The sequence below is a fragment of the Lichenostomus cassidix genome, chromosome 3 (genome assembly GCF_008360975.1).
Source record: "Lichenostomus cassidix isolate B80296 chromosome 3, HeHo_3.0, whole genome shotgun sequence".
NCBI lineage: Eukaryota > Metazoa > Chordata > Aves > Passeriformes > Meliphagidae > Lichenostomus > Lichenostomus cassidix.
The window spans coordinates 90,067,740-90,095,256 of NC_139483.1; the positions used below are offsets into that span (position 1 = coordinate 90,067,740).

At 38.7% G+C, this 27,517-nt stretch overlaps 1 long non-coding RNA gene across 1 annotated transcript; it reads right to left on the bottom strand.

Moving 5' to 3' along the window:
* Positions 1-12,641: 12,641 nt before the first annotated feature.
* Positions 12,642-20,770, bottom strand: LOC146440211 (uncharacterized). Its single transcript, XR_014851081.1, has 3 exons — positions 20,549-20,770; positions 15,248-15,453; positions 12,642-15,152 (listed from the first exon to the last, which is right to left on the bottom strand). It is a non-coding gene; the product is annotated as an uncharacterized LOC146440211 (long non-coding RNA).
* Positions 20,771-27,517: the final 6,747 nt, after the last annotated feature.

Here is a 27,517-nt window from a genome sequence, read left to right on the forward strand (position 1 = left end):
GTAAAAGTTCATACTCTGTTTCTCCCAGACCAATGTTAGAAGTAATTGCATCATAAATCACTTACAGATTATTCCACATGATCTTAGAGTGTGGTTCAAATTAAATTATTATTATTACTTACACAGATTTTTTTCCTCTGCTATGCTGTTTAGAACACCTGTATCTATATACTGCCTTTTAAGTGTACACGATTGCTGTCAATCATCTGCAGGTCAGTTTCAAAAATATTAGTAAATTTATATATATTTTGTATTCTGCAAAACTTTGACTTCCTGGATCATTTTACTTACAGTGTCTAAATGTCTCTTTCTATGTATCATGTTAGTATGCTCAGTAACCTTCTCTTGTACCCTCATTTTCATTTTCATGGGACTTATTTCATTTGACCTCAGCTTATGGAACACTTTTGTCTGTTGATCTCACTTTGTCTTTCATGCCTAATTTTCCTGTCCTTATGGGCAGCTGCTAGGCTGGCTTTATACTTTGACGGACGATTTTTTTTTGCATAGTTTTCATAACCTGTTAATTGAATTTAATTTTCAATATTGTATTTGGTCTATATGGTAAGGTTTAGATAGCAGCAGGGCTGTCACATTCATTTCTGTGAGGAGATGCCACCATGTCTGAGAAAGGTAGTTCCAGGCAGCTCTGGGACAGACCTGCTGCTGGCCAAACTTGAGTAATCAGTGACAATAGTATCACCTTTGTGATAATATATTTAAGAAGGAGGAGAAAAAAGTTTCAACAGCAGCTGATAAAAAGGAGTGAGAATATGTGACAGAAACAATTGACATTAAGGTCATGGGAGAAGGAGAGGGAGGAGGTACTGCAAGCAACAGAGCAGTTTCCCCTGCAACTCATGGTGAAGACCACAGTGAGGCAGCTGTGCCCCTGCAGCTCATGGAGACCCACAGTGGATCAGATATCCATCTGATATGGATATGATCACAGTGGATCAGATATCCATCCAATGGAGGACCCCATGCTGGAGCAGGTGGGTGCCTGAAGGAGGCCATGACCCCATTGTTGCAGTGTGGCTCTGCAGAGCTCCAGGAGGTTTTTCCTTTGTTCTCCTGCTCTGTATGTTATTGGTTGTTTTGAATTATGCATCATGCCTTATCAGAAGTCTATTGGTGTGTACCCCTGTCTTTCTTCCCCTCAGACCTTTCTGGATTGGCTCAGTAGAGCTAATTCCCTCCCCCTTCCCTTCCCTTATAAATCCCTGTCACCATCAGCTGAGTGTCACTGTTTTTGTGCTCCCAACCCTTCTGCCGTTCCCTCGTGGTCCTCCCCCCCTTCGCCTCCCCTGCAACCGCCCGAAGACCTGAATAAACCTCCCTGGGAGAACAGAAACAATTTCCAGTATGTTCTTTTGTCTCACCATGGTTCCTGCTAAGTTTCAGTCGTCTGAGCTCCACACCACTCTGCACGCTGCACTCTGCACATCCCATGCAGCCTTTGGGGCGCTGGGGCTCCGGCTGCTTTTAGGGGACAACGCCTCACCCCATGGGAAGCCCACAGTGGAGCAGGCTTCTGGCAGGACATGTGGCCCCTTGGAGAGAGAAGCCCATGCTGGAGCAGGTTTGCTGGCAGGACTTGTGACCCCATGGGTGAGCTATGCTGGAGCAGTCTGTTCCTGAAGGACTGCATGCTGTGGAAGGGAAGCATGCTGAAGCAGAGGAAGAATGTGAGGAAGAAGCAGTGGCAGAGACACATGTGATAAACTGACTGCAATCCCAGTTCCTCACCTTCCTTATACCATTCAAGTGCAAGATTTAGAGAAATTGGGGGTGAAATTGAGTCTGGAAAGAAGGCAGTTATGAGGGAAAGGTGATTTGTAGATTTTTCCTTCTCATTAATCTGTTCTGTTTATTTGGCAATAAAATAATTCCCCTAAGCTGAGTCCTTTTTGCCTCTGATGGTAATTGCTGAGTGATCACCCTGTCCTTATTTTGACACACAAGACTTTCACTGTATTTTTCTCACTCCATCATGTTGAGGGGATGAAGTTTTAGAGAAGGTTCGTAGGCGTCTTGCAGCTAGCCAGGGTCAACCTACCTCAAACAGTTTTTCTTCATTTGATTTAAGAAGAATTAGAAGCCCCTCTCAGCTGAATGCTTTCCTAGAAATATTTGATGTTTTCTATTTTTGAGGTTCAAATTTTCAGCAGTTGGGCACTCAAAGAATGCATTATGTTTTATGAATGAAAGTCATGTTTACAGAGACATGATTAAGAATTATGCTGGTAAGTCACAGAATCACAGAATGGTGGAGGTTGGAAAATGCCTACATAGTTGAATTCCCTGCTCCAGCAGGGCCACATACAACCAGCTGCCCAGGACCACGGGCAAACATCTTTTGACTATCTCTAAGGATATCTCCAACCTCCCTGAACAAATCCATTGAATTTAAAATGTAAGCAATTTCTAGAACATAGATTTGAACAGAGAGGCGTGATGAACAGTAAAATCAGGCCAACTGTATCTCACTTTTTGCAAAACAGAAGGTTACTATTATATGACAATCCCATATCTACTCTAACTCGCAGGAACACTTTCAACACTTTCATTGACTTCAGAGCAGAGATAACTGATACTGAAGAAATACACAGACTTCCAAACTACCTCCCCTCTCCCAGTGTAATGACTTCTTTCCAGGGTGGTCTGTCTACCAAGAAGGGCAACAATGACAACCTCCTGGTAATTTTTTGCTCCTCTCAGTATTTTCCTAATGTGGTTTGATTAAGACAAGAGTGCAGTTGTGTAAGGGTTCCTCACTGGTTTAATGTCATTTAGCAGAACACAAAATGCAGCTCCCCTGAATGACAGCACAATTCCATTACTGTAAAAGCTACTTGAAACATGTCGTTGTGGACTGGGACAGTGGGACAATACACATTTTCAATTCTATATTAGGAAAATGTTTTACGCATAGCATGAAATATATATCTCCTAGAATAAATGAAAGGAGTTCTGTAACCATCATGTTTGCCTTTCATAGTGTAAAATACACAATGTAGAATTGATGAGCTCTGTATTCACATCTTTTCGAAGAAAGGCAGAGAACTGGTCTTCCTTGAAATGCAAAAGAGAAAAGGCAGGCCTGCTGATTCCCTGTATTGGATGAAATAAGGAAGGATAGTTCCAGAATTAGGGATCCCACTATCAGATTAGGCATTAACTTGGAAATTTCAATAGCAGGACTCGATTTCCTGCTAAGCAGGAGACTTCAGTTTGGATGAACATTTTCAAGTCATTAAGTCACACACAACTTCCATAGTCTTTCAGTAAATTCAAAATTGGAGTATTATTATTCTATGAGAATAAGTGCATAAAAGGATTTCAGATATTGGCTATTCAATGATAAAATATATGAATTGGAGAAATATAAGCAATGCACACACACACTTGGCACAGAAGAATATGCTTCTGCATGGATTTTCTTCTTTTCAGTTCTAGAATGGGCCTGCTTTAGAGCTCAATAAGATTTTAAACAAACTTGATTCCTTATGCTTTTTTGTAATCTAAAAATTGCATTTCATCTTCCTGAGGTTTTTGATTTGTGAAAGTTTATATGGTATCAAAACCAGAATCCAATATATTTTAATGAAATAAAAGTTTTGAAAGAATGTGTTTATTGTTTTAATTGAAATAACATATTTTAAACTTCATTGAATTTAAGCATTCCACCCCCCACTCTTTATTCTGCGGTTCTTTGTTCTATTGGAATATCCCATCTGTTTTGCTACATTTAATACTGAAGTCAATTTGTTTTACGAGTCATGCTAGTTTATTCACATTTTTCACATTATATGGATAGAAAATGGAAGGGCAAAGGGATCTATTGCATTTCCTTCATATGTCCTTTTCACCCCTTTTTGTGTTTCCCTAGACATGACGGCTTACTTGACAGGACAGCCTAGTACAGCAAATGTTTAGCAACATTGGCTTTTTATCTCTAGCCTCTTGGTTAGAGCATGTTTTTTAAATGTTTTCTTTATTGGTTTTTTTTTACACTGTTTATCACCATAATAATTGATGTCTGCACAATATTCCTGGAGGATACTAAAGTGGTATCACAGTTTTGCAGACTGGAACTGGGGACAGTGAGGAGAATAAGAAAGGTAGAAATTCTTATAAAGCATACAATTTCTACAGAAATTCAGCTCTGATATTCAACTGAAATTGTTCTGCTTCTCCTGTTTGTGTTATTATTTTCAGGAAGAAAAAATGACTTGCCAGAAGTCTGACAGAAGATCAGTGGCATGGTTAAAAGCAATCTGCAAATTCTCCTAGTCAATGCCTTCCCCATATGGTTTCTCTTTGAAATCTACTTTTTACATTAAATTAACAACTGTTTTTATAGTTCTGTTTGTTGCTTTTGGAAGCCCCAATCAAGTTACCAGTGTTGATGCTTGTTTTTATTTTACCATTTGTAATATGTACTTATGGCATAGCACTGAAATTAGGGAAAGCATTTCTACTCCAATGCTACTTGTCATAATTAAATCTGTACACTAAAATGACATGAGGAGAAATGATACAGCCCAGGTCACTTCATATACATAATGCTAAAATCTCTTCATCCCAAATGGGCAGCCCTATTCACAATTATTATGTGAAACAAGTTCCAGGCCTCATGCCCTAGAGTGTGTCGTTGCTCATACAAAACAGAAGAGGTTAAAGCAGCAGGACCCACACTAGAGCACAGTCCCTGGGGTGGCAAAGGCACTCTTGAGGGAGATTTGAATTCAAAATGCTGCTGCAAACTCAGAAAACCAGAGATCTGACTGCAGGTCTTTGCCTGATCAGCTGAATATCCTTGTTTTGGACTACTTGCCGTAATGAGATATCTTTTTGTATGAAAGTCCCCATATCTTTATTGTATGAGACTGTGACAGGAATGCTCTAGGAACATTTGTCACATCTCACCTGAAGGCAAGATAGTTGGGGAATAATGCACTGCTCAGGGATGCTCTACATCTCAGTCTCCAGCAGTTTGGCCTTTAGAGACTTATTAAAAAAACATACAGATAGATATTCAAAATAGATTTAACAGTCTCAATCATAATAAAATTATATCAAAATGTCATCAAAATTGGCAGTGAGGAGTCTAGCAGTCTCTTACAATATTAAGCCTTCAAATTCTCAATGGTGTGAAATAGGAGTCCTGTTGTCTGTAATACACATCTTTTGAATAAGAACAATATTGTCTAGCAATACTGTCAGAAAATATTTGCTTAAGACTCTGTTCTACTATGGATACAAAGACTGAGAAGTACACTGGATGGATATCTAAACACAAAAACCAGTGAAGCTGGTAATGACAAAAGTATCAGGTATCTGAATACCTGTGTTCATTTTGTTGCACTGCTTACCTCTATTTTCTGTCATGTTTTTTGGGTTGGACTTCTAAAGATTTTTTTGAGGGGAAGGAAGTGTTAAATACACTGAGTAAAAAAAATCATAATAAAAGTACGTTATACAATTCTCTAGGATAAAGTTCAGTATGCTTGTATAGAAAATGTTCATTAATAAGGTAATTTTATTACATCTTCACTTAGTGTGATGTGATACTGCTGATGTGAATAAAGTCACATGGTTAAGTAACAAAAATTGAATATGCTTTATGGTGGGTTATCTGCATTGGGCAGATATAACTCTTGGGGGGAAAAAACCCAAGAGAAATAAAAAAACCCTAGCTCTTCTAAGGTACACAAATTAATTGGACTAGGGAGGTGAATACATTATTTACATTTGAGTGTCTGGGATGTCCATAATATGTGATTTTCTTCCATGTAACTTGTAAATAAAATAAACATTTTCTTTGATTTATAAGTAAGGTGTCTATATTGGTACAATAAAAGCAAGGAGGTTATTCATGGTTGTGAAAGTCAATGCTCAAATATATTAGCACTAAATGGAATTTTAAAAAGACAGGATAATACAAACAGAATAAGAGCTTTTAGTTATTTACAACTATTTCCCTTACATTAATACTGTGTAAATATTAAGAGGCCAAAAAGAAAAAGCAAAAAAAAGAAGAAATAAATTCAAATATCTTTTTTCTTTGAAATATGAAAACAGTCATAATTTGGAATCTTCTAATTAAATTTCTTTGACTTGGCATTTTTTTGTTTAGAATAGGAAGGTGTGTGACCCACATGCATAAACTTTAGCATATTCTTTTGAAAAAAATCCCTTAATATTCTAACATGAATTATATTAGTATCAAAATTGAATTATTATCAAATTAATATAACTTATTAGCAGCTCCTATGCTGTATATAGCTGCCCATGCACACACATAGAAGTCCTGAATTGTGACAAGCATATGCTGATGAGGTACATCATTACCTCTCTACAAACAAGAGATTTGATTCCAATTTAGTGTTGCACTTGGACAAAGAGTAAGCATAAATAAAAGCTTTTCTGGAATATTGACACCATATCCACACCAGGGAAAAGCCCATGGTCAACCATGATTTTATCGGGAATGCCTAATGAGTTTCTTTCAATGGACACCATCAACATATGGAAGAGAGGTATGTAATAGAGGAGGCTGTATAAGAGGGATGTACACATTTTTAAATTTTAAACATTCAAATTTATTACCTTTAGCATTACATTTAAAATGTAAACATTTTAAAATCAGATTTTACCCAGAACATAATTAGTGTGCTCATGCAGGTACAAATCCTGGGAAATGCTGCTGCTCCCACTGCCTACAACAGACTGACTTGTGCAAGGTCATGAAGCAAATCACTTTCAGAATTTGCATCATGACTGCAAGGTCTAGGTTGTGGTCTTTTCCTTGGATGTGAAGGCTTTTCAAACTCTTTACAGGCTAACCACTTATGAAATTATGAAGAGCGAAATAGACTGCATTTATTAAGAAGGATGAGTTTTCTCCTTTTTGATTCTCACTCTGTGGAGATGAGCAAATGGATGAAATTGTATTCTTGCAAGAAATATGTCTTTAATAAAGGCAGTTATTTCAAAAAGTCAGACCCATCAAATTAATTTTAAATGGTAAATAATAATTTGATTTAAAATTTCTGTTCAACCATGGAAATCAGACCTATTATGATGATGTTAAAATTAAGAATCTGTGTCAATGATTCAGTCTGGAAAAATAAATCACCAGAATAGACATCTAAAACAATTATATGAAAACTGAGGAATCTGACCACTCAGAGATGTCAACCTCTGACTTGTTGTTGTCGTTTAACCTCACTTGGCAAGGTGGTCACTCACTCTCCCCACCAGCAGAATCAGGGAGAGAATTGGAAGGGTAAAAGAGAAAACACAAATTGAGATAAAGACAGTTTAATGGTAAAGTAAAAGCCACACACTTAAGGAAAGCAAAACAAGGAATTCACTCATTACTTCCCATGTCAGGCAGGTGTTTGGCCATCTCCAGGAAAGCAGGGCCCCATCAGGTCTAATGTAACTTGGGAAGACAAAATGTCGTCACTCCAAATGTGACCTACTTCCGTCTTCTCCCCCAGATTTATATGCTAAGCATGAGGCCATACAATATGTGATATGCATTGGTTCAGTTGGGATCAGCTGTCCTGGCTTTATTCCCTCCAAGCTCCTTGTGCACCCCATCTTCCTTACTAGTGGGGTTGGGTAAGGAGCAGAAGAAGCTTTGGCTCTGTGTGAGAAAAGCTCAGCCATAATGAAAACATCCCTGTATTATCAGCACTGCTTTGATCACAAATCCAAGATCCAGGCCAATTTTCAGTATGTGAAGAAAATTAATTCTATCCCAGTCTCAAACCAGCACACATTCCTAGTTCAGACTAGGAATTACTGGTGTCACGTAGAAGTCGGAGGGTGATATATTTTTTATGACATTCCAGTTCTGAGATACTGTACAATGAATACAGTATTATGCTGGGATAAGAGTAATATTACTGTCATCCCAGGAACTGGTATAGCACTAGCAAAATATTCTTTATTTTGGATGGGCTTCATTCACACTGAGGCCTCAGAACTTTTTTTCAGACACTGAAGATGAGAGCTGGAGGATTAAAGATGAGAGAAAATTATTGGTATGTGCATGTATTTGTCAGTGTATGTGACATGTATAGAAATTAAATATTTATCTTTTTACCATTTAAAGAGAATAGCCTGCTATTAAAATTATGGCTGAAACATGTTTTAAAATAATCTATGAAGTATTGGCAGGTTTATTTTTATAAATTATTAATGTTACAGGCTGTTTATTTGTTCACACATACTTATATAGAACCACTGCTACCCTACGTGTGAACAAGTGCATCAAGGCCCTGCTCTCTGACTGAATCCCTCTCTATTCTTCACTGGCTGTATTAACTGGAGGCTTGGTCTCATTTGTGGCAGTACAAGCTGTCCCACTTGACCTCAGTATAATATCAGTAAGTCTGAATAACTCTTATAACACCTGCGTCATATCTGGAAGCCGCATCTGTTTGTTTATATACTCTACAATTTCTTACTTGAAAATGGGAATCTGGACTTCGAAAACTGCATCCCCTGTCCAGGGTTTGGTGGGCTGAATAGCTCTCTAAGAACCGTTGGGGGTATTGACTACATCCCCAGAGCCTAATACAGCTTTGTACACTCATCACACACTTAAATACATAAATGTGACTAAATTTAGCTTATTTTAAATTTAACATTAATTACAGCATAGCAGTTACATCAGCTTGCTTCCAAAAGTCCCAGACTGAGGCATGTAATCTACATACATGTTGCAAACCCTAGGGGAACATGAGATGGGTGTGATATCCCATAACATCCCCAATAATCTTCACTCTTCCAGTATATTATTTTTTCTCTGTCTGATCTTCAACAGATAGTCCCTATGTAGTTTCCATCTGCCTCCCTCCAAATAAATGCATATTAAGCTATTTTCATCATTGCTTTCCAACACTTATTAGCACAAGCTGTGAAGGAGGGAAAATGAAGTTCAGTACTATACATTTGTGTCTTTCAGTGCCTGTCTGCATGAGTCTTTCAGTCTAAAAATGAACCTGGTCATTCACCTGGTCCACCTGAGTGCCACAAGAAGAGGATATTCATTGCTCCCCCAATGAATCCACTCTTAAGGTTTACTAGCATTTTTGTGGATCCCTCTTCCTGAAATTTGCAAAGCAGCATATACCTGCGGCTTTGAAGAGAGCCAGCAGTAATGACAGAAGAGGACAGCACTCAAAAATACTGAGAGACTGCTACATTCCAGGGAGGAGCTGAAAAGGGCAGAGTGAGTTTCAGAGCAAGAAGTCTTGCTCAGGAAACCAAGTCAAAACACAGAATGCTTGTTACTATATGACACACACCTTTTTTAGATTTAAAAACCCATTATCTTTTTCCAGTAGATTCGTTTCTTATAATACATCCAATCCATGAGCAAAAATAGATCTATGAGCAAGCATGTCCCAAGTAGTACAACCCTGACATGAATTCCACCCAGCATTCCAGAAATCACATAAGATACTGCAAAAAGTGTCTGTCTCTTGCCTCATTCTGAAATACCACATCAAAATAGAAAAGGTGAAGTCTAAGAAGGTTTTTCCACATTTAATAGAGGCCCCCAATATAGTTCTCCCTCTGAGACCATAAATTACTCTGAAAAATGCAGAAACCAATCAAAAAGAAACACCCTTCCAATTTGATCTCTAAATCAAATTAGTGGATTGTCTGGACAAGAATTTAGGCAGTTCTCCTAGACAGAATTGTCCACAGAGAGCCAGCATCAAAGGATTTTTACTTCTGAACCACAGACCTGTTGCAGAGCCTAATTTGGAGATGACCCAACACAGATTTCTTTCTCAAATACGTGTATTGAGCACAGTGAATCAATCATCTGCAGATCCTTTGAACTCCAGCTATTCAGGGCAGAACAGAGGATGCTCCCAGAGTCTTTGCAGAATCAAGAGCACTTCTGACAATCATATAATTTCTTTTTCCTTGGAAGCATTTGTTTGGAAGCGTGGCTACTAACAGACCAGAGCTTCTCCCTCCAGAATTACTTCAACTTATGCTTATGGTGAATATAATGGTTCTTTGGAACATTGAAATGGACTCTTGAAAATAACTTGTCTGGCGTTTTTAGAGAGAATAGCCTCACAGGAAAGAGAGAGTGAGGTCAAATCATGATCAGCTGGCTGCAGAATTAATTCCCAGCCATGGAGACCTTTTCTCTGTCATTTTTAGCTCTCTTTCAGTTCACAGATTCATGTTCCCTCTGTGCTTGTCTAAAAAGTTTATGAAAGCAGCTTAAGCCTAGCAACACGAGCAGGTCAAAAAAAGAAAGCAAATATATTTGCTATGAACTTTCTACAGGCTCTGAGAGCTGTGTTCTGACAAGGTTCACAAGTCAGTGGCTGATCAGTAAGACAATACCTGCTCAAACTGCACTAGAGGAATGAGAAGAAAAGAGCAGGTAGTTGAAGAAAGATGACAGCATGGGCAGCAGATTTGTGCAGCTTGGGAATATTTTGAATCCCAATACATGCCCTTTCAGTTTGAGGATTTTGTAACTATATATTCTTGCACAGCAGCTGCCAGCAATCTTAACAGCGGTTCAGAAAAGTGGTGGTGGTGGTCAGAACAAACTTTATGATTGCTGAGATAAAAATATGAGAAGCATAGAAGTGTGATGCAACAGGTATAAAACTGTGGGTAGGTGTAAGTAGTAGCTATAAAGGACAATGGGACACAGAACTGTGTTGAGGATGCAAGGTTGTCTAAGTCACATTGAGGCTCACACAGAGTTTTATTTGGGTTAATTGTCCCAGACTCAATTTTTAGCAGCACCATTAGAGCACAGACTCCAATGATAAAGGAAGGGGGTCAAAATATCTGAAAGGCAATGTGACAGAGTGGAGGATGATGCAGAAAAAGGATACAGCCCTTTTAGTCATAACAGTCCACAAAGATGATTCCTAATTGGCCATCATAGGGAGGACTCAGATTCTGAGAATGAGAGCCTAGCCTGTGATTTCTTTGTCCTTCCATGTAATCCAAGTAAAACTTGTAACAATACAGTAGCATAACAGATGACTTTTATGACAGCAATTACATATATGCATATAGATATACATCTCACAAGAGTCTTGTTTGGCTTGCAAGCAACTGTTTCAAGCTATACTGTCTCAGACTCAGATTGTGCCTTGGTGCTAATGTTTGCTGTAATTTTGGGGAGAGGGTACCAGCCCTGCCACACAGAGATTTCTCCTGTAACTTTGTTTCCTGTCATAGAATTGTCCAGCTCTGCTGCTCTTCTTTGATGGAGGTGTCGTGTCCTTTGGCAGGACAAGACACCCTCTCAGAAGTGAGCAAGCTTCTGATCTTACCCACCTTGGTTGTTTCAGAGACTCCCTGAGTTTCTTAGGTGACACCATCCTACAATGGGATACAGGGATGCAGGCACTCTTTTTGGCCAACTTCACTGCTGCATGGGTCATCAAAAGCCTTTGGAGAAGACCAGCCCAGTGTGGTGATTGAGCCTGTTTCATCTGAAGTCCTTTAACTGGGCCCAGTCTCCAGGTGATGGCACAACACACCCTTTGATACAGTATGCAACTCTTGAACCCATAAAGACACAGCAGAATGTAACCCACCTTTTGCACAAGTGGCCAATTGAGTGGACTGCACATGCAGGACTAGGGATCAAAGAGAGGGGAGCCATGGGTCTGCCATCAGGAGATCTCCATATATGATTTAAATGTGGCACACGGAGTGAAACATTGAGCTCTTTCTTTCTGAAGCTGGTTCTCGTAATTTGGTCAGATACCCAATAAAACTGTAGAGGTCAGAGTTAAGAGCTGCAACATTGAAAAATGTTGTTGGAGAACCCTCAAAAGTAACTCTCTTGGCAGCAGCATCAACATCTGCATTGCCAAGACTTACTTCATCTAATGCACCTATGTGAGAAGAACAATGCATTACAGAGATAGTAACAGCAAGCATAATTGCTTATAGTAGCTCCAACATGAGGGGTCCAGGAGAAAATCAAGCTCCAGAGTAGGTAATAAATCCTCAGTGCTGTTATGATCTGATTATAAAAGATGCCTCTGCCCAAATTAAGGTGCAAATGATACCATATGCCAAAGTCAGTAGCATAGATTTTTATTTAACGGTAAATGTGAAGTAAAGAGATAGAAAATGTAGGAAGAGATAAGGGGGGGAAGAGGGGGCAGAGAAAGAGAGAGAATAAGCAAAAGACGTCACCACAACATGGATTCCTGTGACATCCTGCTGGTCTTTCTTCACCCTGGTCTTCAGTGGTGGAGGTCCCTCTTCTGGAGGTACCACTTTTACACAGTCCAATCCCAGGTATTCACAGGGTGTAGTTGCCGTTCCCATAACTTCAAATGGCATGTGCCTAAGCACTTGCTTCCTTTTCCACAGTTTCCATGGTGGGAATTTTTGTCTGGATGCTAACCAAACCTTTACCTCTGTTAGGCCTGGAATTAGCTTCTTCCCGCTGTGCCGTCGGCACTTATCTCAAATTCCATTGTGGTGGCTTATCTTATAGGGACAGTGGTTTGAGACATGTAATTGCATTCTATAATTCCTCACAAGTGTTCCCAGACCTGACCTGTAGAATAACAAACATTAAATGCATACCATGAATCAGTATAGACATTTATACATTTTCCCGATGTGCAGGCTCATGCTTAAGTGAATACAACAAATTCAGTGGGTTGTGCACTTGAAAATTTAGGGAAGGAAAATATTTTTAAAATTTCAAATGGGAAGCAACAGCACATCATGCAACCAGTTTGCCTCAGCTGTCCGTAAGGAGGGAGAAATCTGTGTTGAATTAGTAAGATAGCAGAGATTCTGGAGTCAGCTGGCATTTTCATTAGGAAATTATATGACCCAGATACTTGATCTTTTGCTTGCAGAATTGCAGATTCTTTTGGGATGCTTTGTGTCCTTTATTGGCCAAAGCACACAGTAGATAGAGTGTGTACTCCTGGAAAGCCTCCAAAGAGGAAAAAAACTACCAGCAGATTGTCCATATACTGCACCAAGACTGAGGAGCGTAACAGAATTTAGGTCTCATTTTAAGTATTTTGAGGAAGTCTGGTTCAGATGTACTGTTGTCTTGACAAATAAACAAAAAAATGTTAATTGAGGTATATGTGGATTGAGAGACAAGAAGGCAGAATATAGATCAATAACAGCAAAATTAAGGATGCAGGGATGGAGGTTGGAGTAGTCACAGGGTTAGGAACAACTGGATGACTCATGACAACAAAAACATTGACTTTTCACAAATCTTGGACAAATATCCAGATTTGTATTTCTTGTTCATCAAATTTCCCCTCTTTCTTTGGTGGCGAAGTGTCTGTGTGTGTGCATTATAGGGTGACCATGTTGATATTAAGAGAGCTTACTCCTTTAAGGAGAGGATGACAGAGCAGAGGTCATCCTCAGCTTCTCAAGCAGGTTCATATTTAGAAACTGTTGGAAATGCCTGATTAATTCTGGATTTAATTTTTACTGGTTAGCTGTAAAGACCCTTCTCATGTTATTACAATGGGAAGCCCACCACTTACAAGGAACCTGGAAGCAGAGCTTCAAGTCAATGGACTTCAGACTGTAGCACTTCTACAGTTAGCAGTGTGATCGAATCTCTGGACTGATGATATAAAATGTTCAAATAAACACCATCTAGATCCATTCTCAGCAGGTTCACATGGGAAATTGAACAGAAGAGGAAGGAATGCTCCTCGCTCAGTGGGAGAGGACCATGTGAATGAGTTGGTTCAGATACAGCGTGGGGGATAATGTTTCAGCCAATACCTGCAGCATTAACTTATTGGTTAGTTTCAAACCTGGACTTTCTGACTATTGGAGAAAGAAGCCCCAGTATCAATCTGGACTTTATGAGGGGTATCCTTGACACGCAGGGTGACATTTGAATTAATTTGGAAGGCATTATAATGCTCCAAACCTGCATCTATTTGTAACTCTGCACCTGCATAGATATAAGGTACAGTGTCTGGCCTCACCACTGTAATTACTGGGATATCTGTCTTAGCTGGATTTTGAACTAGAACTGCTAGCTGGACTGCAGGTGGAAGAAGGGCAGTGGGGGAACACTCCCAATTGTCCAAGAGATCATTAGGATGACCAGGACATGGGATTAAGACTGTTGCAGAAGCACCAGATTTTAACTTGGGCACAGAAATTTATGTGCTACAACTGAAATATTAGATGGATCATTACTTTAATTTTCACCTGATTTAATCTTTTCAATTTGTGCTTTCGTTGTTGTATTGTTATACCGTAAGCTAGCTATATTGGACTACTGCCAATGATTGTTCATCACCTTGTCCCACAGAAAACAAGAATCAATTTGCCTAGGTTTATTGTCTTCTAGGAAATGGCCAAGGTTAAGTCATTAAGGTCAAAGGTTTTCTCAGCTGGAAACTGCAGTTCTAGTTTGGCACAACTATTCCACTGTTGGCCAGGTTGGAACATACATGGCCATGCACCATAATTGTGACTCATGGAACCTAACAGGTCTTTCAGATCTGCACAGGAGGAATCTTGAGGCACTTTGAAGACTTGTTTTCAGAGAGGAAATACAAAGCTAAGGTCTATTCATGACAGTCGAATAGAAGTAGCTCAGGCATCTTCAAGAAAACAAATCTTCATCTTCTCAAAGCAAAATGTTTTCAGAGCCTAGGCTCATTTGGCTAAACAAAAGCAATTCTCATATTAGTCTGGGCTCACGAAGGACCCTTCATAACCCACAGAAATTACTCTGTAAATTGGTCAGAACTTTCAGCAGTTTCCAACATCTTCAGAACATAAAACTTACCAGTATTCAGTTGACCAAAGATCAAATATTGATTACTATCCCCCTGATCTTTACATTGTAGTCAGAAACTAAAGCCACATACAGTTTGTTTATTGGTGACATGATGGCCACACAAACATGGCGGGGGAGAAGACCATATGCAAATACAATTTTTAAACGAGGACCTCTGGCTTCTTGTGGTGGCATCATGTTGTGTGTCAGTTCTGGTTCCAGTCTGGTCACCAGTGTGCAACAATGCCACTTCTGACACTGAAGTGTTGGGGAAATACTGTAACACACCTTGAGGTAACACAGAATGCATCGGGCAGAGTTCCACCACCTGCAACAATGCAGCATGAGACAATTTCTCAGGCACAACTGCAACAGCATCAGCCACATCATTACAAGACAGCACTGCAGCATTTCCCACCTTACCTACAGGAGAATTTTTCCTCCCTTGTACAGAGTTGTTCCCCATTCAGCATTCCACCTTCTGGTCAGTTTAACCTGGCTCTGCAGTCACCTGGCTCTTGCCTTCTAAACCAGGTCATTCTTCAGTCCCAAGAGATTATTGATAAGTTACCATCTGAATTTCCCCTTCTAGGCATGCCTAGAAGCTCACAGATCAGAGTCTCCTTGTGCTGAAGCAGATGAACACAGAAGAGATGGTCAGCCTGTACTGAAACGGCTTCCAGTGCATTATTAACAGGAGCAAATATGCTTCTTTGCACCTGTTTAAACTGTGAAAACATAGCATCTCTAGCTAATAAAATTTAGATAACACAAGAAAAAATTGCAGTACTCTAGCATGTGTTTGTCAATAGAATGAAGACTTACAGGTGCTAAGGTATGTATTTCAATTACAGTAGTAACTGTGCCTGCACATAATATTGTATTTTCCCTGTTGTTTGTCAGGTGTGCAAGCACTTAGATCTATGTAGTAGATGAAAGAAGAATGCAAAATAAATATTAACTTGGTTTTGTTACTAATTAAGTTCTCCCAGTCTTATAATTTTTGCTCTCTTTATTCTTTTTTGCTGACTTAATTCATTAGATTGTTCTTCCACAAATATCGAGAAAAAAATTTCAAAAATTATGCAAGATATTTGGAATAAAGATTTTCATGCCTAGTTAATCAAGATACTATAGTGGTAGCCTGTTGTTTAGTGATATGCCACTATTAGCATGACAGAGCTGAGTTATGCCTATCCATTGTGAGGGACTAAATTGTACTTTCAAATAATTTTCACCAGCAAAGGCAATCGGAAACTTAAAATTACACAGAAATTGATAAAGGAAAAATAGAGTCTGTAAAACAGTTTAAACTCAACTAAAGATATTTTACAGCAAGAGGAGCTGACAGTTAAAGATTTAGCAAGGTACTCCAAAGGAGTTATCTTTCAATTTAGGTATGGAGGCAGTTTGAGCAGCATGCCAGTTTACTGGCACAAGTGACTCTAGAAAAGTTAAAACAGAAACCAATCCAAATGCAGTTTTGGTAGCAGCAGAGAAATACTGACTAGACTATCAGTCAAGGACTAGATGCCATATCCCCATTAAAGAATTTTATTTGTTGGTTTTCAGAAGTCATGTAACCATTGTACAGCTGCTGGTTGCAATTTTCTTAAGCACAGAGCAGAAGTTTTTCTGTCTGTTATTAACCACTCCATACTGTGGTGATTTCTTAGCTGAAACTGTGGTGATCAGAGGAAAATCAACACCAATGAGAATGGGTCTATCACTTGGTATTTTACTCCTAGCTTAGTTTCCCTAGTGCTACAGAGTAGTCTATATAAAGAATCACAGAATAGAGTGTTACAATGCTTTAGCACATGTCCCCCTGTGCTTCCTTTCATTAGCTTCATCAACACTCTCTGCAGCCTGGGGCAGATACAAGAGAATTCAAAAAGCAGAATAGGAGTTATCCCCTTACACTAACAAGGTGCCAAGAACTCAAGGGAAGCATTACTCAATGTTTCTGACTATGCACAGGATCTTGCCGCAGATTTCTGCTGAAGCACTTCCCTTGTAGAATTTGCAGTAGAGTACTCAGGTTTTATTAACTTTGGGGAGGAGGAAACTGAGGGAGAAGCACATACTGAAGCATCTGAGTGTGGAGTAGACAGAATTGGGCTCAGAAAAAGATTTCATATTATTTTTAAAAATACAAGGTGAGAAACTGTGAGGCTTCATGCCTGACACCATGGAGAAAACAGGCATCAGAACACTGCTGTGTTGGATAGGACAAGAACAAATAGATAATAGCAGAGGACTGGTCATAAAGAAAAATTTTTACATCTCTTCAGGAATAAGAGACATATCTCTCTATTTACCTCTTCCAGATGGTCCAAAAAACAACACATATGCCTACTTCTTATTCAGAATTTTTAATTTATAATTAAATTAGCTTTTCTGGATGACCCTGTTGTAGAGAAGAAGCTGATAACTTCAGCATTAACTGTAACAGCTTTACTGATTATTACTTATTTTGGATAGCTAGAGGAAGGAGACATGACCTTCTGACTAAGTAGATACTAAGTTTTCACTAGACAACACAAACTACTAGAGACATGTCTCTACCTGAAGTTTCAAGAAAAGTATGCTGTCAAATAGATTTTTTTTTTCACTTTTCATGCCAGGAAATGGGAAAAAAAAGCTTACTGCTAGTGAACTGCAGCCAAAATATGCAGCTTTAGTATCTCTTGTGATTTTGCTGAGCTCTAGACAACACCTACATAAGTGAGTTGGTTTGCTTCAGGACAAGTTACATCAATCAGCAGTTTCCTTGTTACATTAGAGACCCTTAGGATTACATACAAGTTAAATGCCTTTATGCTCCATTCATGAAATTCTTTCCAAGAATACCTTACTAACATATGTAATTTAAATGCATGAGCACACTTTGTATAGAGCAATTTACTAAAGAAAATGCCATTGTAGCTACAGGCATTTGTATCTTGAAACTGTCCAACAAGTAGCAAGGCAGACTTTTACTACTGAGGAAAATAATGTTCAAAACACACCTTTTAATAGGATCTGAATTGCCATGGAGGTGAGAAATGCAGCTGAGACACAAAGAAAAGCAGTGTGGGGTGATGTAATCCTCAAATCTGAGTAGTGTATATTATTCTCCTACCTAGATGCCTTTTCAAAAGGCTGGATGGACAAGCAGTTAACAATGAACCCTCTCTGCAGTGTTTCTTAGCCTTTTCTTGCTCTCTTCCTTTCAGCTCATTGGCTTTGTACAACAGTGCACTTACTGTTGTACAAAGGAGGTCTGATTTCTTTCAGCTGCCCTCCAGTATGCCAGATAAAGGACCAGGCTTTCCCCAAGCTGCCACATGGCTGAAAATGCTAGAAGTTCACTCCTCTGGTAGGAGCTCCTTTGCCCAGGGCTCTCCAAAATCCTTCTGCTAATCCTTCAGGGTCATTTACATGTCACTTACTGGGGCTCAGCATAAACACTGAAAACTCTTACTTAGAAAAGGGAGGACCCCTCTGAGCACTACACAGCAGGCAGTTTGATAGACTGTAGAAGAAACTGTCATGCTAATCCAAACAAGTAACTTTATTACCAATCTTCTACCTGTATGTGGTCATTCTGGAGGTTGTTCCCAAAAAAAACTACCAGAAGCTGCTTCTTTTTTTTCTTCTTTATTTCTCACTGTAATCCAAGTAAAACTATAGAAATACAGTAGCATAACAGATTCAGACTTTCATGACAGCAATTATTTATTGGCTATTTAAATGCATCTGATCTGTCTAGATACAGTGCATTTGTGGTAAGCTTCATTTCTCACACCTGTACACCCTCACTAAGGCATATAACCCTCAGCACTGAGAAAGGATATAGCTTAATCTGTGATATATCCTTTGCACAGCTGTGTAAGGGGCAGCCAGAACTGCTTGGTGCCCCAAAGCAGGTGCAGAATACATTCAGAACAATGACCCAGTACTTCTTGCACTTCCTTGCAAAGAGATGACTGGAACTGTACTATTTACGGCATAGTGCTTTAATCTTTGAACATATGGAGAAAACAAAAAGTCATTTAGTCTCAAGCAGGGATAATAGAGGCTAGATCTGTATCTGCAAAGAAAGGTCACAAGCTCTTGACCACATGCCAATGCTAAGAAAATGTGCTTACATTGCTACCTAGGACTGGATGCTGATATGATATGGATTAGAAACAGGTTTTTCTCCAGCTGCTGCTCCAGTGCAGACCCTCAAAAATACTAATGGCAAACTCTTCCAATACCTACTTTACTGACATCGCGGCGAGAGGGAAACTCACAGCACTCTCAATATGAGATATAAAGTAAGCTCCATTTTATTTCACCAAAGGAGAGACTTATATACTGTTACAGAAGTTACTATTCATAGATACACACACACCTGCAGTCTGTTCTCACACATTCAGGGATCCTCCTGTTAACTCCCTTATTCTTTTCTCATAACACTTCTGACTCCCTAATCTTTCTCATGACATTCTTCCCACAGAACATTCTCAGGTAAACAAGCCACTGTAGCTTGTTGGAATTTTACTGAGGCCTGAGAATTCAGTTAGCATAAGTTTTGCTGGAAAACTGCGTTTTCCAACACTTTACTATTTCAGTTCTAGCAGACAAAAATGTAAACTCATTGAAAAGACACAAGCCCTCATAAAAGACATCTTCCCTTATTCCAAACGCTGACAAACATCAGAACCTTTTACAGCAGTAATCTCTCACCTTTGAAGAATCATAATGTTTTAAAGAAATATGAAATACCCTCACAAAATGAGGCACTCATTTTAAGTACTCAATAACCTTTGTTTTCTAAGTATGTTGACAACTTTACTTCATTTAACAGAACAAACATATGAAGTGACATCTTAGGCTTCCAGGCACTTTCACTTGCCATGTTTTTGCACATGAATCACATGTTTGTAATTCAAAAAGGAATGCATATATACACATACTCTGTGAGTTATTCCCATTGTAATTATAAGCTTTCACTAACTGGCACGGAGAAAATTAATTAGGCCCCATTTTCCAAGCAGTACATGCAACAATGCACAAGCCTGTTTGAAAAACTGGCCTATAAAGACTTGCAGTTCATTAAAGGAATTCTGTTACTTCACAATCTTCCCATCCATCACTCTGAGCTTTGTCCTTTTCCTTGTGACTTTGCGAAAATCATTTGCTACTGCCGTGAACCAGGGCTACATGCAGGTACACAAGGGGCTAACACTTACAGCTTCATCTCTGCCAGCAAATGTGGAACAGACATAGATCTGGGCTAAGGAGGGAGAGAATGGAAGGTAGCAGAAAGCACCACCTTCTAGACTTCCTTAGGTTAAAAGCTGCTAGAAAAATAGCTACTGAAAGAAAGCTTGAGTAAGAGTCATGCCTGTAAGCTTTTGCAAGGCCCCAAAAAACTCAGTCAGACTCTTAAGAAGGGCATATTTTTTTTTTTGTGTGCTCTGAGTTTCTCACAGGAGAAATACAGATAAGATATCCTCAAGAGGTCAAAACAACAACAAAAAAATTTACTGGCAACTTCTGAAAATCAGAGAACTTCAGCAAAAGTTTAGAGTAGAGTAGCATTCATTCAACATAAAACACTTCACAAAACATTAACTTAGCAAACTTCAAGCCCATCCAATTTTAAGTTTCTCAAAACTCCAAGAAGAGGGAATTAGAAGAAGAAAGAGGAAGAAAGACAAAAAAGATCTAGAAAAGAACAAGTATAGTTACCAACTCCTGGTTCCAGCATTGTTCAGCTGATAGAAACTCCAAGAGGAGGTAGGGTCAAGACATGAGTTTGCCTCGTGTTCTGCTTTAAATACCCCTAGGCCTTCCTGGACCCTTTCCCAGGTGGGACTTGCAGTCATTTGGCCACTGAGGAGCTGGGTTAGGGGCTCCAGGGGCAGGTGTGGAGCATTGCCTCCAGTGTGCCAGGGATTGGCAGCTGCTGTGGGGCTGGGATACAGGCTGGGGGAGGGATGGGGTGTAAGGGGCAGTTCAGCACCTCACCAAAGCAAGACCCGACCTGCCCCTTTGTGCCCCTCCTACCCCCACCCTGCCCAAATGTTTCAAGCCAGCAATTCTTCCAGGCTCTCACAGCTTTACATATTTAACTTCTCAAAAAACTGGGTTATCTTTATAAACTCCACAAGTTCTACAGGGCATGTTTTTGCTGAATCTCTGTCCTTTTGACTCTCTGGGAGATGATAGACTAGTGATGCTCATTTCACCACCTGCCTCTCAGGGAAAATCTGTCACCCTGTGTGATTGCTGAGAAGGTTTATAAACACTGCTCCAGTCCTGAACCTCTGTAAAGCTAGAAGGACTGGAAGAGAAAACTTGAGACTTCTTTGCTTTGATTACACAAGGCATTACATGAACACCTACTAAGGTTATTTACAAGTACTCACAGAAATAGCTTGGAGTTCATTCCCAGCCCCAGGGCATACCACTGGTTTTGGAAAATGCTGCTAAAAACCTATACAGTCACAGTGAATTCTTCCCAGCATCTAAAGATCAGTGAGTTTTTCATTCACCCTACCAGTGAACCACAATTGCACTAACACAAACAGACAGTTTGTACCCCCAAAAAAGCCTCTTTTCCTCATTATAGATTTCCCGCAGGGAGGTGTAGCTTACCTACCTGAGATTTCCTGCTGATTTCTGGTCCAGCTGTCCCCACAATAAGGATTACGAGTAGAGACATGGCTTTTGTAATACAAGTCTAGAGACTCTTGAACCTGGAATACACATGTAGGAATATGCTATTTTCCCTAAAGATGTCTAAGAATCAGAACTTATGTGTCAAGCTTGTTTCTCTATGGCACAGCACAGTGCAATGCAGAAATGAATGTGCTGCAAGCAAACCAAGAAGCAAAAAAGCTACAAAGGCTCAAGTACTGCACTTGAACCATTTTACTGAAAAAGCACATTAGTCCACAGATATTAATTAATCCCACCTGGGAACACAATAACTGCTTTGGGTGTTTTATTCCTTAAAAAATTCTAAAGTATTTTGGCACAAGAAAGTAAAAAAGAATAGACAGGAATCATGACTAAATTACCAAGTGTGATTTAAAATTTAAAAATACAGAGTGTTTAAAGAACACGTAACAAAGATAAACTTTACTACTAAAGTTGCAAATTTGGAAAAATCAAGAAATTACAGTGTTACCTTAAGCTATCCTCTTCTATATTGTTTAACATTTCCCAAGCTGTGGTTTTAATAGAATTTTTTTCAGTCCTCTGAAACAAATAATGCTTAGTGACAGTTAATCAGTCTTGTATTTTCTCTTAAGCTTTTTCATATTACAACACACTCTCTATTTGCTACTCATGTCTTTTCTTAAGACAAACCTATTTTCCTCTTCATCTTTTCAAGCGCGCTAAACCATTATAGTTTGTGAACATTAGACATTAGAACATATATTCTAATATGTTCTAATGTCTGCCGTGTGGGTTTTGAGGCTATCAAAATTTCAGCAACTGAGAAGACAAAGAGACATTAACAGTAAAACTTTTAACTAATATTGACTATTCAATCTCAGAAAATCATGGTTAGTGAATTTTGTGACTAAATTTGGTTCAAATTAATTTTTCTGACTTAGTGAGGAACTCCGTCTCTCAGAATCAGATCAAGTCCAGTTGTCCTAGAAAAATTAATTTGCCTCAGTTGAGGCCTAACTTCTTGTTTTTCTTCATAGCACTTGTCTAATTCACAAACTACCATATTTCAATATTTCACCTTCTGAGGAAGGGATCCTATAGAAAATAATCATCTTTCCTTGAATGACCTTAAGTAAATCTACTCACCATGCTATATTATGCAGGGACCTTGCAGGAGAAATCAAGGCAAGACTGCCTTGTCAATTAAACATAATGAAAGATTGTCAGGCATTCTCAATCCTGGCATTTCCTAAAATTTGAGCAGTTGACTTCACAACTAAAATAAAGATCTTTTAAGATTTTTGTGTCACATCCTATGTGTGGTCATATATCAACCCTTCATCAGCACAGTTAGAATTATTAATCTATGGCAGAGACAGTTTTTCAGATTCAAGGAATTACAACAGAATTCTTATTCCATCACTAGAAAACAAGGAGATAGTTACAGTTCTGATACCAAAGGAACAGTGGCACTTGACTATTGCAACCTTCATACTATGACAGCCAAATATTTCCTTGTCTGCAAGAGCTTCCTTTCAATTTTTCTTAGGCCATAAGACATTTTGTTTCACTGTGCCTCTGATACTCCTCATGTCACTTGTTGACTTTGGCCTCCTGTTCCCTCTTCTAACCATTTTAAATTTCCTCTCCTTCATAAAACATGTCTTCCTTGGTCTTATTATGACCTCCTGGTTTTTTTTGTTCGCTTGTATGTTTTTGTTTTGGTTTTTGGTTTTGTTTGTTTGTTTTTCTTTTTTTCTTTTTTTTTTTTAATTTCCACACTTATCACTCATTGTCTCTGATTCCTATTCCAATCTTTGCACTCCAACTTTTCAATCAATCTCTTCCTCAGCTTCACATCAACAAAGCAGGATTCATTTATCTATTCTTTTGGACGCCCCTCCTTCCACTTCAGTTGCCAGTCCCAGCCTCCTTTCTTACTCCCTCAATCTAAAATACCTACCCCTATCTACCCTCTTCAAGTCCTACTCATGTCCCTCTGAATTCTATTCAGACAGGATCCTCCTAAAGCCAACAGCCCTGAAGGTTGACTACAGCATCAGGGAAAGGGTGTCATTCTCACTTACACATATTGTTTCTTCTGCCTGCAGCAGCCCACAGCTGCAATTGCATTGAAAAACCTGCTAAAATGTCAAGAATGAAACATGCTCAAATAAATGAATCTATGAGATACAGAATTGCAAAACTGGTAAATTTACTGAGCAAGGATGAACTGCCTATTTCTGGGGTACCTATATGACCACATTTCTAGAACAACTAAAGGCTACAGCTTGAGATGACCATCTCTTCACTCTTACACTTTCTAGCCAGATCCCTCCTCTAAGTCATGGGGGAGCTGGAGTTTTCCAGAGAAAAGCATTAGTTAACTCTTAGTTAGGAATTGACAGAAATGAGCATATGAAGCCTGATGCTCTTCTGAGATGGGGCTGTATTTACAGAGAAGAAAGTGCAATATGGACTCAGTTTTAACAGGAATAATTAAACTGAAAGCTGTTGATTTAAAGTTGATGATCAAACCTTTTTCCAAACATGAAGCATATAGATGAAGAGTCTATAATATTGAAAGCTTATGAAATATTTCAGCTTGATTTCAATGTAACAAGATTTCACTTTGGTAATTCAGTGTTGTTTTTTGAGTGTTGGCGGTGGGAAGAGGGGTTTGGTTTTTCTGTTTTGTTTGGGGTATTTTTTGTCCGCTTTTCACATCCATTGCATCTTCTTTTTTTTTTTTTTAAGCTAATTGAAGAGTTGCCCTTTACACTCTCTAGAAAGAAATGAGCCCTTTTTGGGTGCAATTAATGTAATATACATTGGATTTATACTTCTAGATGAGATGTTTTGTGTTTGTTTTCCTCTGTGCTGTACAGAAGCAATTCAGTCTATTTCTCTTAAGGATGCACAAGATCCCCATCTTTTGTAGTTTTTAACAAATTCTCTTATTCATGTCAGTGTACATTTTCCACAGTCCACTCTGTGTGACTGAGTCAAAGTCATATGTGCATGTAATTGTGGAAACTGTTTGTGCCCCCTTTGCTTGGATAAAGCCAGAGGAAGAGAGAGCACTTCCACTGCTGATAGGCTGAAGAGCAATGTCCTCGCTGAGGTGAAATGCTTTACTCCACTTTTAGACAAAGGTGTACCAAAAGAATGGAGTTTTTCCCCCACCTATACCAACATTTTAATAGAGTGGAAGTCCCTGAGCATGTGGCAAATCTCCTGTAGTTTTTGCTTTTCCATAAGCACCTGAATGTGCAAGACCTGGCCTTAAGTACATCTCTCTGTGAATGAAATGTGGCAAAAAAGTGCTATATTTGAGCTTAAAAAGAATTACAGACCTGAAGCCATAAAATTACCACTTTTAACCATCTCTCTTTGAATCACTGCTTTAGCAATGCTTTTGCCTGCTTAAGAAGTTTTGCAGGCAGAAAGGCTGAAGTATTATTTGTCCCTTAGTGAATCCTCAAAGGAAATCAAACAAAGGAATAAAGTTTTGTAGCAGATGAAAAATTCCCCTACCTTTTATTTTCTTTCTGTTTGTATCTGATTCTGTTGATACTTGAGATCTCTTATATATTCACAACAGCATTTCTCAATTTAGCGACCATGCCATGGCAATTGATTTAGACAATGCAAAAGCTGTGACAGCAGTCGGGAGGCACTCCAAATTTAAAAAGTAACAGGACACGCAAAATTGAAGCCTACTGACTGTTTTTGTGATAATTGAATTTCATTGAGTTTTAGTGTGAGAAATGAGCAATAAAAGGGCTGTTTCCAGCCACAATTCCAGGAAATGGCTTGGGCAGCATGTATCAGTAAAATATATGTTGAACATATACACACAGAAATCATCTGTGTTACTGATTCAGCCTAACAAGCTTTTTCCCTTCTTAGCTGCAAAAATAATTTCAAAATAGAATAGGCAAGGCTTTGAGATAAAGAATTAAAGATAAAAAGGGCTGAATAATTGTATAGCTCTAGGACAGCAAATTTGCTGTGTGGGCAATTTAAATACGTTCCATCCTGAACAGTTGCAGATGAGGATCTCTTTGGTTGCAGTTTTTCCAGAACAGTTACTGAGGAAAGTTGTTTTCCTGGTGCTAAAAAACTTAATTTTTCACAATAGAAATTATGCGTTGGCTTAATATGATGCCTGACCTCCTTGCTCTTGGAGTAATTGTATTTCTTTGGGGGTGAGCTTCGAGGCCTTGCTTTCAATAAGAATAGTAGTTCTCTCTATTCTTAATACAACTCCAATTCAGTCTGCTGACACCCAGCGCTGCTTTGAGAGGAACAGCCTTCACACCCTCTGAAATAGCAGGTTAAGGAATTGCACAGAATCTTTTGTTCTTCATAGGAAAAAATGAAGCTTCATAACACACTGTCCAACTGATATTCACTTCTGCAGGCAGAGTTCAGGCAGGTTTAATCTGGACTGGATACAGACTGATCTTTGTGATTGCTCCTTTGATTACAGGAAATGTTCTCCCTCTGCATTAGTTCCAGCCATAAACAACTTCTCTTTCTATGTAAAAGAGTTCTTCAGAAGTGAAAGTTTCTTGCCTCTGTTATTGATTTCCGGAGTTCAGTACTTAAAAGCAGGTGATTAATGAATATGTGATCCAGACCTTGAACAAAAACTCAAATAAAATAATGTTTGCCTCATCAGATGTCTGACCTGTTTCACAATAAGGGTTTTTATGACTGGTAAAACTGCAGGTAAGAGCTGTGTTCAAGCCTAGCCTTACAGTAAGGCACATACAGCACTTTGAGAACAGCCCTAGGGCATCTGTGTTTTGTGCCAACATTCAGTCCACTGAAGGCCATAATTTCCAGCAAGTTTTACATGGGTTGGGATTATATTTGACTCTAAATTCTAATATGTAAGGAAATTACATTAAAGGAATTCATCAAATAACTTTTTTTTAAATGTAGCTGCCTGCTACTTGAGACACATTGTATAATGAAAGAAGATTTATATGGTTCTCGGAACAAAATAAAATTTAGCTCAGCTATTTTTTATCACTTTTAACAAACAATGATTGCATTGAAAGGCTTAAAAAGAATAAGGTTAGCTGAGAGGGGTTTTTGTTTTCCTGAATAATTGCTGACTAACCTGTTTTAAGATATTTCTTTTATGTATTCATAGACTCAACTCTGTTACCTTGAAGACATGAGAAGAACTGATGAGAATTTAAATATAATTCATGGTAACAGATTTGGGGCAAAACTTCATCAAGTCAGTGCATCATCTTTGCATAAATAAACAACTTTCTGTCTTTTTTACCATAGGACAAGCTAGTTATTATTGCACGGATAGAACTGTAATCATAACAAAAACAAAAAACCAAAAAATCCCAAACCAAACAAATAAACAAAAAAAAAAAAAACAACCCCACCAAAAAACCAACCCAAAAAACCCAACAGAACCCAAACTTACACAGCCACTCTTCAGTCTCTAATTTTTCACATGGAACTATGGAACTTTTACACACGAGTCAATGCATGGCAAAGCTTCCAAATTCTAAACTAGAAATGCCTTCATTACTCATTCATGCAAAGGGAATGTAGCAAGATGTGGGTGAACATATGAACATACAATTAGACATGAAAATCCAATAAGAGCACAGAATAACAACAATGGTAGCAGGGGGAACCATAAACCAGCACTGATTGGCATTTACTATTAATTTGTATTCAATGTGTGATACAGCTGATGAGGCACTGGGAAATAATGTATGTTTGCAAAGCAGTGCTCAGAATTGCTTTGCCACCATGCCAAAGACCTGGTGAAATGGAGAAATGTGATAATTGCCAGATTTTTTATTCAAACATAGAATCTCACTTTGAGGGATGTTTTCCTCTGTCATAGTGAAAAACAGAGAACCGCAATTGTAGATTTCATAAAAACAGGGAGAATGTAAATGTAAGCCAGCTGGACGAAAGAAGAAAACATATCAGATAGTTTCTATGGAGTAAAAGCTGAAATAGCATATAAATGCAAATACTTTTCTA